This window comes from Peromyscus maniculatus, chromosome 7 (genome assembly GCF_049852395.1).
Source record: "Peromyscus maniculatus bairdii isolate BWxNUB_F1_BW_parent chromosome 7, HU_Pman_BW_mat_3.1, whole genome shotgun sequence".
Lineage (NCBI taxonomy): Eukaryota > Metazoa > Chordata > Mammalia > Rodentia > Cricetidae > Peromyscus > Peromyscus maniculatus.
The window spans coordinates 73,383,501-73,400,403 of NC_134858.1; the positions used below are offsets into that span (position 1 = coordinate 73,383,501).

The 16,903-nt window shown below is 38.7% G+C and overlaps 1 protein-coding gene across 1 annotated transcript in view; it reads left to right on the top strand.

The window, feature by feature from the left end:
• The window catches only part of Bmp5 (bone morphogenetic protein 5), a 122,374-nt gene that overhangs the window by 80,674 nt on the left and 24,797 nt on the right, over positions 1–16,903 (top strand). The window lies entirely within an intron of this gene.

The following is a 16,903-nucleotide window of genomic DNA, read 5'->3' on the forward strand; positions in this document are numbered from 1 at the left end:
TTTGACCATTCTAATAAGTGTGCATATCCTGATGGCATAGGATGTGGAACACTTCCTCATATGCCATTTAAATGCCTTATTTGGTATAGTGAAAGACACAACACTGCCCCCACTTTCTTTTTGAGACAGAGACCCTGAACATATCTCAGTGTCCTCCAACTTGTGACCCTCCTGCTTCAGACTCTGGAGCACTGTGTTACAGGTATATGACACCACTCCTGGTTTAGAGTCTTTTCTTATTGAGATTTTAGAGTTAGCTATTTAGGTATTCTGGACAATAGTTTTTCAGCAAATATTTTCTCCATGTCTGTAAGTTGTCTATTAATACCTTGATAGAAAAGAAATTTTTATTCTAATGAATTTTCATTTATCAATTCTTTCTTTTTATGGGTCAAATCATTGGTAAATCCCACTACCAACTCAGATTTTGGTAAAATATCAACTAATATTGAAGCTTGTGGTTTAACTAGGGTAAGCAAATTCACTCTGAAGGTAGTCCAACATGCAGTTTCTAAAACTCGTTATCTTTTTGCAAAAGGTCAACCTTTAGTCTATAATTTCTCTGCTCCCATCTACCCTCCTTCCAATATCCAAGATGAGAGGGAGACAGGGATATTTCTGCCTTGAGATCTTGACTACCAAGATTATGTTTGGGAATGCAACATATTAGAATTTTCTTCCCAAAAGTATTTAAAAGAAAATTCTGTCAACAGAGCCTGTTATTTACTTGTCACAATGCTTGAATATCTTTATTCCCAAAGCACAATTGCTTTTCTGAAAGCAATATATTCTGAGAAAGATCATTGAAAATACAGAGTCATGATTCTAATTTTTAAAATCCTTTTTTTGTTATGTGTACCCTTTGCTAACTAATACTTGTAAATATACTGTATTTGTAGTCCTTTTTTATTCATGAATAATTTTTTTCTAAATAACTTACTTTTTAATTTTTGAGATTGTAGTATAATTACAACATTTTATCCTTCTCTTTCCTTCCTCCAAAGCCTCCCATATACCCCTCTCCACCCTCCTTCATGGTCTCTTTTTTTTAAATTTTTGGTTTTTTGAGACATTGTTTCTCTGTGTAGTTTTGGTGCCTGTCCTGGATATCTCACTCTGTGGACCAGGCTGGCCTCGAACTCACAGAGATATGCCTGGTTCTGCCTCCCGAGTTCTGGGATTAAAGGTGTGCGTCATCACAGCCCAGCCCATGGCCTCTTCCTTTGTTAATTGTTATTGTGTGTAGACCTTCAAATGTATATACATGTATATTTGTAAATATAGCCTGCTCAGTTAATACAAGGTTACTTGTGTGTATGTTTTTAAAGACTGACCAAACTGGCACTGTACAGCCAATTGGTGTGCTCTTCCCTGGGGAGGACCACCTCTCCAGCTCCCAGCTTTCCTCAGCTGCCTGTAGTTCTTTGTGGAGGGTTGAGGCCTCTGAGGCTTTCCCTGATCCACTTTGGCATGTCCGTTGGTGTCACCCTTTTTCAGACATTTAGGCAGTTATGTTGGTGAGATTTTATGGGTGTGGCTTCTCACCGCAGAGTCCCCAATCCTCCGACTCTTACCATGTTCCTGCTCCCTCTTTCAGTGTTCTCTGAGGCTTAGGTGTGGAAGCGTTCTGTGGTTGGATTCATCAGAAATAGGTGCAATAGAATACATTTAAGTAGTCTATTAAAAACGTTAAGTTTCTGGGTAGGGTGGTACACACTTGTAACAACAGTGTTTGGGAGCTGGGGAAAGGAGGGCCAGGCATTCAAAGTCCTTTTTCAGTTGTATACTGAGGTCAACCTGGACCTACGTGAGATATTACCTAAGAAACAAAACAACTGAATAAGCCAATAAAGAAAAAAATCTCTATTTATTTTTGTCATGCTCATATAATTTAAAGACTAACTTTTAAAATCAATGTCTTTTGTTTTGATTTATAATATATTTATAACTGAATGAGAGATGTTTTATAACCTCATTTACTTATCCAGAGTTTAGCATCACAACTCAAGAAGACACATGGAAATAGGTTTTAAAAGCAGCAATTTAAAGATACATGTTACTTATTAGTGGTGGATTAAAAAAATTGCTTAAAAGGTATATTTTACCATTAAAATATTATTTATTCTATGTGTATAGGTGTTTTTTTTTCTTCATGTATGTCTGTGTACCACATACATGCCTGGTGTCCCGAAGAAGGAAGAGAATGTTGGATCCCTAAGACTGTAGTTACAGACAGTTGTGAGTCACTACATGGTTGCTGGGAGTTGAACCTGGGTCCTCTGGAAGAACATCCAGTGTTCTTAACCACCAAGCCATCTCTCTAGGCCATTTCCCCATTTTAAAAGCTTTCATTTAATGAAAATGGATATGAAAGTATTCTGATAAATCTATATTTCCGTGTTTTATTTTCCCTAAATTCATGTCAAGAACATGTTCTAGTGTTTTTCATGGCCTCGTTCTAGGCTCTTGACTATGGCTATATGGAAGTTCTGTGGAGAAAATATTCTTCACAGTAATGCTATAGCCACAAATACTGTGAAATACTTACATAAGATACCATGTAACCGTGTTTTTTTCTAGCCTTTACATATGAGTTTAACTTCTTGAAGATACCTGCTTTTCCAAAATAAATTATAAATTCCCTGTAGTGCTGGCTTTGCATGCTTCACAGACAACACGCTGGGAAGAAGAAAGAAAAAGTTCATTAGAAGTCAGGAGAGCTCTCTGTGGTGCTGTGGTGCTGACTTCAACCATAGTACGACTGCTGTAGGTTCACAACGTTAAGGGGGAGGCTGGAAATAGGGACAGAGAAAAAGCCAACAGCGAAAGCTGATAGCATGGTTGTTAATATTTAGAGAATGGGGATAGAAATGTCACTTAAGACCTCCCCCAAAAGGACATATTATTTTCTCTATCAAGTGATATTTCAGTTTTTGTGAAATAGAAACTTGGGGGAATGATTAGCCTTCCCAGGACTGGCTATTTCTAAATTAAAAAACGATTTTTGTTGACAGTTACACTCATGTGCCATTGATAGACTATGAAGACAGACCTCCGTCTTCACAAGTGGGAAGTATTTATACAGAGAGACCTGAGAGAAAAACGTTAGCTGTAATAAATTCCTAGCACCGAGAGGGAAAAAGATCCCACTTTAGGGCTGAAAGTGTTGAACTCTGATCCTTCTCCCCACCCATAGCTGAGGCCCTACTGACAGTGAATGGCTGCTGGAGCAGGTTTAGTCACTTTATTTTCGGAGTGTGGCTGCTGGTGGGATGGCCATGCCCAAGTAGATGACATACAACTACGTGCATGTGGTTAGCACAAATCAGACTCAGTGTGTAAAATATAACAATCAATTACTAATAATCAATTTTAAAAGGAGTACATGGTGTTGGAAGGGTGATGGGATGAGAGGATCTCAGGGGTCTGGAGAAGAGGATGGGTGTAATCAAGATACCTGGTATACAAGCATGAAATTTTCAAAGGATAAACTAAAAATTTTATTTTAAAAAACAGACCATTCTTTGAGCCTCATTTTAATCATTTTGAAAGATGTGACCATTGCTTTGTGAGGAATGGATGTGGTGATGCTTGTAAAGCAATGGATAAAATACCTGGCTTCAATCCCGGGTGGCTGTTGCTTTGGTTTTAGTGTTAGAAGGGCTAAGTTGACAGCATGGAAAAAGTGTCAGTGAATTGTATGGTTTTTTTCTAAGAAGAATGTTATCTTTCTATTTATATGTATGAAGACAATAAAGAAATGACTTTTATATGCACAACTGTTCACTTGTTTGTGCTGGATAAAGCACCTTGCTATATAGCTCAGGCTGTCCTCAACCTGGAAAAGCTCACCTACTTCAACCCTAAGTTCAAGATTACAGGAATGCATCACTATACCTGACCCAAATGTCTTCAGTCAGTAGTTGGGAAGAGAGAAAAATGTGGACACTGATTATAACATATTACATTAGGGATTTTGTATCAGTCCTCTTCATTTATTTTTCTGTCCTCAGTGTATTTTAACACAGTGTATTTTATTGACCTATTTTCATGGTGCTAGAAGCAGCTTATGATTGTTCATAGAATGTAAAATTAAGGTCAAATCTTTAATGAACTGTGCTATTCTCTGTGATAAAGACCTGGATAAATGAGTACAGAGAAATGCTTCCTTCAGACATTCACAACTTTACCATCACTGTGTTGAGTTCATTTCCAAGACCCTTGTCACCGTGTAGACCAAATACCAAGTATTAAGCAACTCTTACTGCTGATACATGTGAATATAAATTTCAATTTTAAAAGTACTTCCATATGGATACCACAACATATAGAGGTTTTAAAGACCTTTGGTAGATTCCTGCTAGTCTGTGGTTTATCATAGTTTTATTTACATCTATCCTTTTGAAGGAAAGAATTTTCTCAGTGTAATTTTTTTTTTTTAGTATAAAAAGTCACATAACTGGAAGGAAGACTAAAAATAATTCATTCTTCTTAGGGTTTTATGAAAAGAATGTTTTTGCTTTCTTAAAATAAATGAGGGCTATAAGACAAAATGCTAGCCAGTCTTTCTGGGGTATGTGAGAGTTGATGTCTGCAAAGCTCATAGGGCCCCAGGGAAAAGGGGCTATATAAAGACAAGTGCTATTAAAAACTAAGAAGTTTTGTGGAGATACAATGTAATTTTTAGTATGTGATCCATATTTCCATCATGAAAATTGAGGCCAAGGAAGAAGCGCTTGTTGGGTTTGCCATGCAGGAGGCAGTGTACCCCTCATTTCAGGCTGATGCCCCTGGAAGGAGAACACTTGTTTCTCTACTGCCTCAGCCCTGCTTTCCAGACTGTAAAATCTTTGAATCTGCTGAAACGCTTCCACTCTAGACACAGACCTCTGGCTCTGCTCCTGTGTGCGTCTCGCCCTTTCTGTTCCCAGACCTTCCTTTCCTGGGGTCTCTTGAGTATTGGTTTTCAAGGATTGTGTTTCCTGGCATGCCCCAGTTACTTGCCAGTGTTTCTGCCCCCGCCCATTTCTTTTTCCAGCCCCATCACATCTCAAAATGAAGGCATCAGATACTCTCCTGCAAAGTGTTTAGAGAGGGTAGCAAATCTTGGTAGACGCTCTTTCCCCTTCATGCTTCTCTGCTCTGCATGTGCCCAGTCAGAGGAAAAGGAGTTTCTTCTGATACTTTATATTACTTGGAATTGTAACTATTTATTTTTTAATTAAAAAAATTAATTAAAATATAATTATGTCATCCCCCCTTTCAACCATGGGCCCTGTGGAGATTGAGTGTATCCTTCCCCGAATCAATGAGTTTTGTTGACATAAGAAAGACCATGTTAAGCCCACCAATGCCTCTCATTCATGGGAATGGCAAGGCGTTCACCAGGTCATGTTGAGTAGGAGGCTCGGGAGAGAATGGCAAGGCCTTCCCTGAGTCCAAGTATGGATGCTGATAAATGGCTAACTTTTAGCTAAAAGGAGTACAAGCAAAGAGTACTGCCCATACAAAAGTACCCCCAGCAGCATCTGTGTCCCTTGTAACTGTAGGATCATGCCTCCCTTAGATTTCTCCTCCACAGAGACTTCTTACCAAGGTTATCTAGTTCACCTCCTTTTTCAGCTGTGTGTATGTGGGGACCCAATTACTCAGAGTCAGAGAATCTGAGCTTGCTTTACCCAGCAGGGCTGCGTAATAGGATGATTTTGCCACAGGGATGTTTACCAGGTGTTTGGAAGTGTCTACACTTGGCTGTAGGGTGTGCTTTGACTTGCAAGGGGGGAGGTCTTTTGCCTCTCCTCTTAGCATATTATACAAAGCCCTTTTGAATAAAGCTCTGGGAGGCTGCGTATTGATCCAGGGCCCTCCTGAAGCTATTCTGTGTCTCTGTTTTGTCGTCTAGGTCTATATCTTTCTATCTGCTATTTTCTCATTCCTCTCTCCTGCACCTAAGAACCCTTCAGAAGGTGGGAGCTGGACTCCCACATATATAGGAAACCTGCCTCCATGTCTAGCTGTATGTATAAAAAGCAGTAAGTTCTGGAAGCTGGAGCATCTCCATCAGTGTGTACAACTTCCTGATTCCAGCTGTTCTCTATGTGCATCGTATCTCCATCAGCTTGTACATCCACCTGATTCCAGCTGTTCTTTATGTGCATAGCATTTCCATCAAGGTGTGCATCCTCTTGATTCCAGCTGTTCTGTATGTGCATCACATCTCCATCAGTGTGTGCATCCTCCTGATTCCAGCTGTTCTCTATGTGCATCTATAATTTCTTCTTTCCCAGGTTAATCTCAAAGCTGTGTAGGTCTTGGCAATCTCTCCCTCCAAGCTTCCTCATATGCTTCTCTCACTCCTTTTCTAAGTCATGGACACTTTTCTCTCTCTCTCTCTCTCTCTCTCTCTCTCTCTCTCTCTCTCTCTCTCTCTCTCTCTCTCTCTCTGTGTGTGTGAATATACAAATAAAATCTGCTGTGTCAGTTTTGTGTTGCTTGTATGTGTACAATTTCAGGGCTGACCAGTTGGTATTGGAAACCAGCTAGGGGGCTAATTGCTGGCTTAGACTAATTCTCCCACTCGCAATAGTCTTTATTTGCCTGCAGCTCTTTGTCTGGGTGGAGCCTGGTTTTATTCCCCCCTTCCATGATAGCATGTCTATTAGTGTTGGCCTTGTTCAGGTCTTTCTTAGGCAGCCATACTGTTGAGGTATCATGCTTGCAACTTTCCTGTAATTTTTAGGAGACACAATCTCACCACAGAATTTCTGGTCCTCTGGCTCTTACCATCTTTGTGGCCTCTGTTTTGCAATGTTCACTGATGTATAAGGGTAGGTGTATCCACCGGGCAACCCAAAATCAGTTGATATCTGTGTTACAACCGGTTGTGGTCTCTGTTTGCTACAAAGAGAAGTTTCTTTGAGGGTGAGAGCTACATTTATCTGAGGATATATATTTAGAATACAGTTAGGAATTATACTGGTTTGATAAAGTTGCAGTAGCAGGTTCTCCTCTGAGATCCATAACCTTACTAATCCCAGAGAGTTGGCTGGGTTTCCAGTACCAGGCAGGATTTCTCTTCTGTTGAGCAGGCCTTAAGTCCAATTAGACAGCTGTTGGTTACTGCCAACATATGAGTACCTCTATTGCACCATTGAGGATATCAGGGCAGTCTGGTTATCCTTGTGGTTCATAGGCATCACAGATGGTTAGGACTTTTGAATGATTTCCTCCCTTGGCAGCTTGCAGAGCACCATCTGGTACTATGTAAGGTAGACCAAAACCTCAGACAGGAGGCTTTCAAATCAAATCCATCTCAAATCTTCCGAGCCTTATGTCCTAAGTGTGTGGCATCTCTAGCAATAGAGACATATCTCCAACCTCTGGGAGGCAACCAAGAGGAATAGAAATAGCTGGTATTATTTTTGCAGTCTCTTGGAGTACCCTGACCAACAACTTGAAAGGAAGTTTCTCACGCCTGGTACATTTTTTTTTTGTATGGCTCTTGTAGGGAACATTGTCAGCACAAATGGTGTGGCATAACTTTATTTAAGTGGTATATATTATTAATAAGCATGCATATATATTAATTTTAGGTAAATATAAAATAATGATTCCCTAAGGATTCTTTTGTCCCTCCTTCCTCCCTCTCCTTCTGTATTGACTTCCTTCTTCCTCTCTGTTTTCTCCGTGCTCCATCTTATCACCCAGACCCTGCTAGTTCTGTCTCTAGTCCATCCTTCCCATGCCCTGTTTTCACTTTATGGCTTCTCTTGTTACTTGACATCATATACTCACATGAAGATTTGAAGCTAGGAACCACAGGTAAGAGAACATATGGCATTTGTCTTTCTTGATTTGGGTTACTTCAGTCAAAGCTATTTTCTTGTTCTATTCATTACCTGCAAAAGTCATGATTCCATGTTTCTTTATTGCTGAGGATATTGGAATACTATGGATATAGTACTCCATAGTGCAGATGCACTACATTTTCATTATGAAATTCTTCTTTTAAAGGGCATTTAGGTTGCTTCCATTTTCTAGATATTGTGAACAGACCAGCAATGAACAGTGTTGAGAAAGCACCTGTGGAGTAGGATGTCTAGTTCTTTGGGCAAAGCAGTGGCAGAGCTGGGCCGAACAGTAGATGCCATTTTTAGACTTTCGAGGATTCTCTATACAGATGTCTAGAGTGGCTGCACCATTTGTATCCCTACCAAGCTTGTTGCTACTTTGCCCTCCGCCTGTCTTCTTTGTGTTTGCCTCCCTGCCCCTCCCCTGTCCTTTTTTGAAAGTACATTTTGTTGTTGCTGTCTGAGACAGGGCCTTTCTGTGTAGCACTTGCTGGCCTGATACCTACTATATAGCTGGGTGCAATGCACAGCATGTCTTCTGCCGCAGCCTTCCAAATGCCGAGATTAGAACTGAGCACCCCTACAATGGGCTGTAACCATTTCTTTTATTATTTATTTATTTTTGTTGTTCTCTAGGTATCGTGTAAGAGAAGCATTTTTCTTTTATATTTGTTTTCACATTTTTTAATTGTGTAGAATCCATTTTTATCCCTTTCTCTCCTCCCAAGTTCCCACCCTTTCATCCCCACCACTTTTCACTCCCATTTTTAATGTACTCTATTTTTTAAAAAATAGACCTACTTAGTCCACTTAGTGCTGTCTGTATGGATGTAGGATCATCCTCCGAAGCCTGGATGGCCAGTCAGGGCTGCATCCTCGAAGGAAACTGGCTTCCCCTAACCCCAACAGCCATCAGTTGCCAATAAATCCTCGGCTGCAGGTGGAGCTTTCTGAGCCTCCCTTCCCCCATCCATGCTGGGTGTCTGGCTGGTTTGATATTGCAGGTCTCATGCCACTGTTGCATCAATGAGCACATTTTATCAGGGCATTTGTTATTGTAGTTCCCAAGGTTTGAAGCTGGTAGACTGTTGATCACCTGACTCTGCTGGTAGCATACACAGTACCTTCCAGCACATCAAAAGTTAGTCAGTAGGAATAAATAGAGCTTCCAGGTCAGTGTCAGCTTGGTTTCTTCATAGCCTATGACTCAAATATATGGTTTCTTGATAATGGGGGTCTTCCCATCAAGTGCTGGAGGGTAACCAAGAGAAACAGCCATACTCGGTAATTGTGAGGAGGGTCAGTCTATGGGGAGTGACTTTGGGGAGGCTGGACTTCATCGATCAACAACTCAAAAGAAGTAACACACATTGGGCATAAGGATATTTATTTGATTGCCTATCTTGTCTCGGGAGGCATTGTCCAGGTGACTCCATTTATACTCCATTTAAGTGTGCGTGTGGGTGCTACTGCACCTTTGTGTGTGTGTGTGTGTGTGTGTGTGTGTGTGTGTGTGTGTGTGTGTGTGTGTATGTGTGTAGATTTTAGGAAGTTTCTATAGTAATAGGTTTCCATAGAGCATTTTCAAAAGTTCTTTAGTGTTAGTTATTCACCTCCATACTCAGTCTTCTATCCTACTGTATGTTTCTTTTCTTTCTCTCTCTCCCTTCCTTCCTTTCTTTCTCTCTTTTTTCTCTTTCTTTCCCTTCCTTCCTTCTTTCCCTCCCTCCCCCTCCTTCTCCACCTTTTCTCCCTTCCTTCCCCCCTGTCTTTCTTTCCTTTTGACACGAGGTCTCACTATGTAGCCCTGGTTGTCCTGGAACTCACTATGTAGACGAGGTTGGCCTTGGACTGAAGTCTACCTGCCTCTATCTCCCCAGAGGGATGGGATTAAAGACGTGCACAACCATGATCAGCACCTAGCTATTTCTTCATCACAGACAATTCCCAGCTCTCAGGACATATCAGTGTCTCAGGACATGCTTGCGGATATTTTTTGAGACTTCTATATTTTGAAGTTTTTGAACATGTGTGTGTGCTTCTGTGTCTATGCAAGTATGCATATATGTGTGGGGTACGTGTGTGTGTGTGTGTGTGTGTGTGTGTGTGTGTGTGTACACATGTGTTTGTGCACAGGCATATACAAAGAGGACAAAAGAGGGAATCAGATCCCTCCAGAGTGGAATTACAGGCATTTGTCAGTTGTGCTGCTTATGAAATAGGTTCTGAGGGAATTCTAACTCTGGTCCTCATGGTCATACAGAAGGGAACTAGTAAGCCATTTCTCCAGCTCCTTTAAGGTATCATTTTACCTTAATTTGTTGGTCATAGAGTTCTGCGCTTGTTTAGGCGTACCAATTATTTATTCTCATTCACTCCATCTTTTGTTTTTGACACATTGAAAAGTTATCATAGAATTCTAAATATATAACTTATACAGGAAAATAGTTAGCTTAAAATTTTCCTTTAAATACCACTGTAAAGATGAGAAACCAAAGTTCTAGGGAAGACATTGATTTCTAAACTCTATCTGGTAACTATAACCTGAGAACTACTAGGAAGAATTGTTTTTTAAAAAAACTTACCTTGCGTTCTAAAGTTCATAAAAAATTTCAAAATACCACTTACCTTTCAGGTTCCAGTATCATTAAAATTAAAATCAAAGCCTTCTTTGTTTTTGTTGGAATTTATAAGTCAGTGTAAATTATCTTAAAATTTGAGCAGCCATGTTGAATTATGTTTGGAGTACTCGAAGTTTGTATGCTTATATCTGGAATGGCTCTGTTTTTTGCTATACCACTAAAGCTATGCATATTTTCATCTAAGTTGAAATCTGAAGCTGGATTAGAAGATTTATAATTTAAGGCTACACTGACTTGAAATATGTTTGGAATTCAAGTAGATAAAATTATATCTCAACTACATTCCTTAAAATGTAATATAAGCATGATTTAGTATATATGGTAGGAAGAAAATTCTATACATTTAAAATCATTTGTTTCCAACGAGGGCAAAAATCCTAGTATATTTTAGTTACTGAATCCATGATTTATGTGTACTAGGATCAGTCTTAACCACAGGCTGAACATAACTGAGATCAAATAGACATGTCAATGAAAAACGAGATTGATTTGCTTTCTATGAAGTCCTCTGTAAAGGGTGCTATATGTCTTGCTTCAAAAGAAGGGAAGTTAATTTGTACACATTCTGTCACAGGTGTTCTGGCTTAAACAGTCAGCAGCAATAGGTTTATAGGAAGAAAGTACTTTGGAATTTATGCTAACATCTTAGAGTGATATCAGCACTTAGACCCTGATAACTTCTCAAATGAATGCCTTTTAGATCATGTATCCTTCAGGGAAACAGAATCAGCTAGTATGGAAGCAGTGAGTGCATCAGCGTGACTCTGAAGAGCTGCTTTTGGTCAGAGTATCTTTAATAATTCTGTTTTTAATGAATTAATGATTTTAGACTTTACATTTTTCCAAAAGGAATCGCCTAGAAATATAAGCCAGTAAGTTTAGGATATGTGTTTGCTGCAGCAGTCTATTTCTCTGCTACTATAAATTTGAAAGAACCTCAGTTGTATTCTTGGTGAATTTGCCTTAATGCTCTGTTCCCAGTACTTGCTCAAATCAGTGAGTTCAGAGTGGTAAAAATTGAAACCTTAAATAGCCATTCTCAATTATAACAAGATTAGGGGAGCAGAGTTCTGTCTGATTTATTTTCCTAATAATTCCTATTTGAAGGTCTTTAGAAGACACCTTAATCCTGTTTTTATTCACACTATAATTAATAAAACAGTGAAAAATTGCCCATGTATCCACTAAAATTTTTTATTACCTGGGACCTGCACAACAATCTCAATCTCTCTCTCTCTCTCTCTCTCTCTCTCTCTCTCTCTCTCTCTCTCTCTCTCTCTCTTTCTTTCTCCCATCTTTTTTCCAGGACAGGGTTTCTCTGTGTTACACCTCTGACTGTCCTGGAACTCACTTTGTAGACCAGGCTGGCCTCGAACTCACAGAGATCCGCCTGGCTCTGAGCCACCACTGCCCCGCTCCTGCACAACATGCAGAGATTGACTTGACATTCTTAATTTTACAGGCAAAAAGACAATACCTATGCCAATATCAAATTCTAGGCTTCTATACTTCTTTTTATTAATTACTATGCTTCAGAGCTCAAGGGTCCTATTAAGCATCAACTGAGCTTATTCTCCACAAATGACATTCCTTCGTTTCTAGCAGCCATTGGTGAGATCACTGGAATGCTGCCACATCCTTCAAAGAGACTTCAGCTCTCTTCTCTACCCCTCCTCCTCCTTGTTGTGGGAGAGCACACGCATATCCAAACTCCAGCAACTCCTGGAAAAGCAAGTTCTTTGCCTCCTGTTATCTTTCCCACTGCATCCCTGCCCCTTCCCAGGACATAGCTTTAAGACGTGGGTGGTTTTCAAGGGAGCCGTTTTCTCTTGTGTAGCATTCTCTCTTGCGTCAGTACAGAACCTCTAATATCTTCTGGTTGCTGGTCTATTAACCTTCCCGAGAACCCCTCCCATTCCCAGAAGTCTCTGCTGATGCTGATGTAGAAGACTGCTTTAGAGCTTGCTCTGCTGTTGCCATGCTGACCCGTTGCGGAAGTATTCATGGAGGGGGAAATCTATCCTTTACTACTGTGTCTGCTAACCAGGTTCCGTAGTAGCCCTAGTTCCCAATGTTTTACAGACACTTGGGTTTAAAAAGCTTGCTATATTTCCCTTGAATTATTTTTTGTTTCCAGACTTAGAGGTGAAATGATTATATTAGAGCTAGAAACAACTCTACTTACAGGTTCAAAAGTCACTACTTCTTCATAGTCTTTGGTACCTTGCTCTAAGTAGCTCATCTCTCCACCTTTATTGGAAATAGATGTTTTTTCCTCACATATTATATCCAAATATGTTTTCCCCTCTCTCTATTCTTCCTAATTCTTCCCTACCTCCCCTCCTATTCAGATTCACCCCCTTTCTGTCTCTCATTAGAAAACAAACAGACTTCTAAGGGATAACAATAAAGCAAAATAAAGCAACATACAACATATGGTACAACAAAAACTAACACATTGGAATGGTAGAAAACAAACAGAACTAAAAGAGCCCAAGAGAAGGCACGAGAAACAGAATCACTCATTTGCACACTCATGAAGCCCATAAGAACTGGAGGCCATTATACATACACAAATATATTATGTATATTTATAATATATACATTTATATAAACATATAAGTAAAATTTAAAAAATAGACAAAATTAACAACAACAACAAGAAGGAAAAGTCCTGATATGACATTATAGGACAAAAAGTCTCCAAAGATACTGCTGAGTTCATTTTCTGTTGGACATCCTGTCGGGCATGAAGCCTACCCTTAAGAGTATTTTGTTTACCTAGTAGTCTCCTTGGAGAAAACTAAATTTTTCATTTGCAAGTGGTTATCAATTAGAGATGGCTTCTGGGTTAGGGATGCGGGCCTGTGTTCACTTCTCCTTTCAGCTCTAGGACCCTATTTGGTGCAGACCATGCAGGCCTGTGCATGCTATGTACATGGATCATGTTGATTTAGAAGGCCTTGTTTTCTTGGTGTCCTCCATCCCCTCTGGCTCCTCCACTCGGGCTCCTCTTCTGTAAAGATCCCTGAGCTTTGCAGGAAGGGATTTGGTGGAGACATCCTGTTTAGGAATGATTATTCCAAGGGTCTCTCTCTCTCTCTCTCTCTCTCTCTCTCTCTCTCTCTCTCTCTCTCTCTCTCTCTCTCTCTCTCTCTCCTATATGGCTGTGGGTCTCCCATCCTAGAGAGAGCTATCTTTCTTCCTAGTCCCTTACTCTATATACTGAACCTCTATAGTTCTATGGATTGTAGTTTAGGTACATTGCTTTAATGGATAATATCCACATAAGGGAATTCATATCATAATTGCCTTTCTGGTTCTAGATTATCTCATTTAGGATGAGATTTTTCTAGTTCCATCCATTTAACTGAGAATTTCATGATTTCAATTTTTAAAAAATGGCTGAGTAATACTCCATTGCATAAACATACCACATTTTCTTTATCCATTCATCTGTGAGGGACATCTAGCTTCTTTCCAGTATCTTACTCTTATGAATAGAGCAGCAATGAACATGGTTGAGAAGTGTCTCTGTGGTAGGATGACCATCCTTTGGGTATATGTCCAAGAAGGGTATAGCTGGATCTTGAGGTAGGTCAATTCTTATCTTCCTGAGGAACCACCGTACTGATTTCCATAGAGGTTGTACACGTGTGCACTCCTACCTGCAATGAATGGGTGTTTCCCTTGCTTCACATCCTTGCCAGTATGAGCTGCCATTTGTTTATTGATTTTAGCCATTCTGCCAGGCATAAGATGAAATCTCCAGTAGTTATGATTTGCATTTCCCTGATGGCTAAGGATGTTGAACATTTCTTTAAGTGTTTCTCAGTCATTTGAGTTTCTTTCTTTTTTTCTTTTGAGAATTCGCTGTTTAGATCTTTATCCCATTTTTAATTGGGTTATTTGTTTTCTTGATATCTAGTTTTAAAAAATTCTTTATATATTTTGAATATTATTCCTCTATTATATGTGTAATTGATAAAATATTTCCCCATACTGTAGGCTGCCACTTTTTTCAAATGTATTCCTGTTGGATTGTACCTGTTAAGTTTTAGATATGCCAAGATATGTATGAGTCCTAAAGTGCTTAACTGTCGACTTGGGCTGAAATCTTCATCACTCCTATATTAATGCTCATTTAATATCACATTCCATTTTAATTTCCATTTTATATTCAGTCTGTTTTTCTGTCATTGTGTCTATTTTTCTAACTTGGAAATAACTGTAAAACAAGATCAGTTTTGAAGAGAATTGGTAATATACAAACACAGTTTTCTTAAATCAAAATGGTTTAGGCTTCCTCTATTTCATGTTTCTAGTACCTAACACATATTATACATTTATTATTTAAAATGAAAAATAATTCAATATATTTTAAAAGTTTCACTATCTTCATTACATACAATATATCCTAAGATCCTGTGAGCACTTTGAATGAAAACAGCTGATCAATCATTCAAAAGGTTTAACCAATATAATCAATGTAGGTATATTTTGTCTAGAGGAGTAGATAAAATAGATAATGCTTTAATAATGTAGTTTAAGCCCAAGGGTAACTGAGAAAGCATAAATTTATAAAATCTTAATTGTCACTTCATTGCTGAAGTGAAATACCAAGAAGAAATTTAGTAATATCTAAAGTAATTTTTAAAAGGAAGTCACATTGATTTGAAGGGACACTTTGCTTCATATACAATATCTTCCTTCGCAAATCTCAAGAGCACTCTTATTCGTGACATACATCTTTAAAAATTTCAGAACATAAATCTTTAGAGCAGTATTGTTTCTCCATAGCTAAAAATAAAAATACTGAGAATCTTTGTAATAAAAAAGAAACGTTGCAAACTACAGGAAACTTGGAGCTTTGAGTTAAGTGCTTATTTAACTATAAAAGTCAGTGTGTATTGTATGAATAGAAAACCAATTTTACCACTGTGAAGTCCTTACAGTAACCCTTTTCAGAATCAGAAAGATCATATATTAAAAATGGTCTCTGCAGTCATCAATGTATACAAGTAAAGTCTAGCTACTGTTAAATTAACACTTCGTTAAAATATCAAAGTAAAAGTTTCAACAAATACTTTTTTATGTTATATTTCAAAACAGGACAAAAAAATGAAGAACAGATTGCCAGTTCTTCTATTGCACAGCAGTTAAGTTTCTCAGTTCGCATTTTCTTTTCTTTTGCCGAGCTCTCTGTTGCTGGAAACTCTTAAACCGATTTCAAGGGCTACACCTGAATAAACACATTGTAAAAGTGTTTATGTATTGAAGTGGGTCAGTTCAAGGTATGGTATTTGGCTGGAACTCCTAATTTCTCTTTTTACAGCACAAGGGGCTGCCAGAAGGAGGAAGTCTGAGCTGAATTAATACATTTGTTGCAGTAGAAGGAAAATGGAAACTGCTCTAACCACAAATCAAACTGCCTCTTTCATTTATGCCAATGATAAAGTTTTCCTAAGAAGTATATACACTCTGGCACAGAGCCACCATAAGTTTGCATTTGAAAGAAAAACGTGTATGCTTATTTGTTTAAGGTTTACTGCTTGGGTTATTTGTAAGTCCTTTTCCTGGAAGAATAGAGTGTAGTGTGGCTTGTGAGGCAGATGTCCATTTTCATTCCTGGAGACAACTTTTCTCTGTTATAGGACAATCGTGGAAGGTACCCATGGAGCTTGGATTGGTGTAAACTTTCTTTCAAAAACTGGCGTCACAGTGTGTGACAGACCTTTGTCTCCCTCACAACAGCTGCATGAACTCTTATGACACGCTCTCGTTTTCTGATGGTAGAGAAGTCTCTCTGCACAATTCATGTGCACACAAAACTGTTTTTGCTGCCAAGATACACTGTGTTAAGAACAAGGGCTGGTTTGGTGAAATGCCGTCAGTGCCATTTTAGAACTCGTTCGTTCCTCTTGTCTTTTCTCTATGGTCAGTGAGGTCTTGTAGTGGACTGAGGTTGCTTCACAGTCTTTGCTGAATAAATATTTTAAGAAAACATACACATTTTCTCAAGGGGCATGCCAGAGTCAATCATGCACATATTTCAAGCCATGTTATATATTACTCTTACAGGATCAGTAACTTCATATCTAGAATAGTAACTTCATAGTCTGAATAATTTCCAAGTAAAGTTACAGCATAAGACTAAATAGTTCACCTCCTTTGGGTGATTTCCATAGAACTAGAAGGCAATCAATGGTTTTCATTGTGTATATAGGTATAGAATATATAATAGGTCCTTGTAATATATATATATATAATATATATAGTTACATATTATATAAACATATAATTTAAAATGACAATTACTTTAAATTGGGAGCATAGAAGTACCTCGTTCCTATAGTGTTTGTGGAAGCATATTAAATAATGCAGAGGAAGTACCCAGAAAATTATATAGCA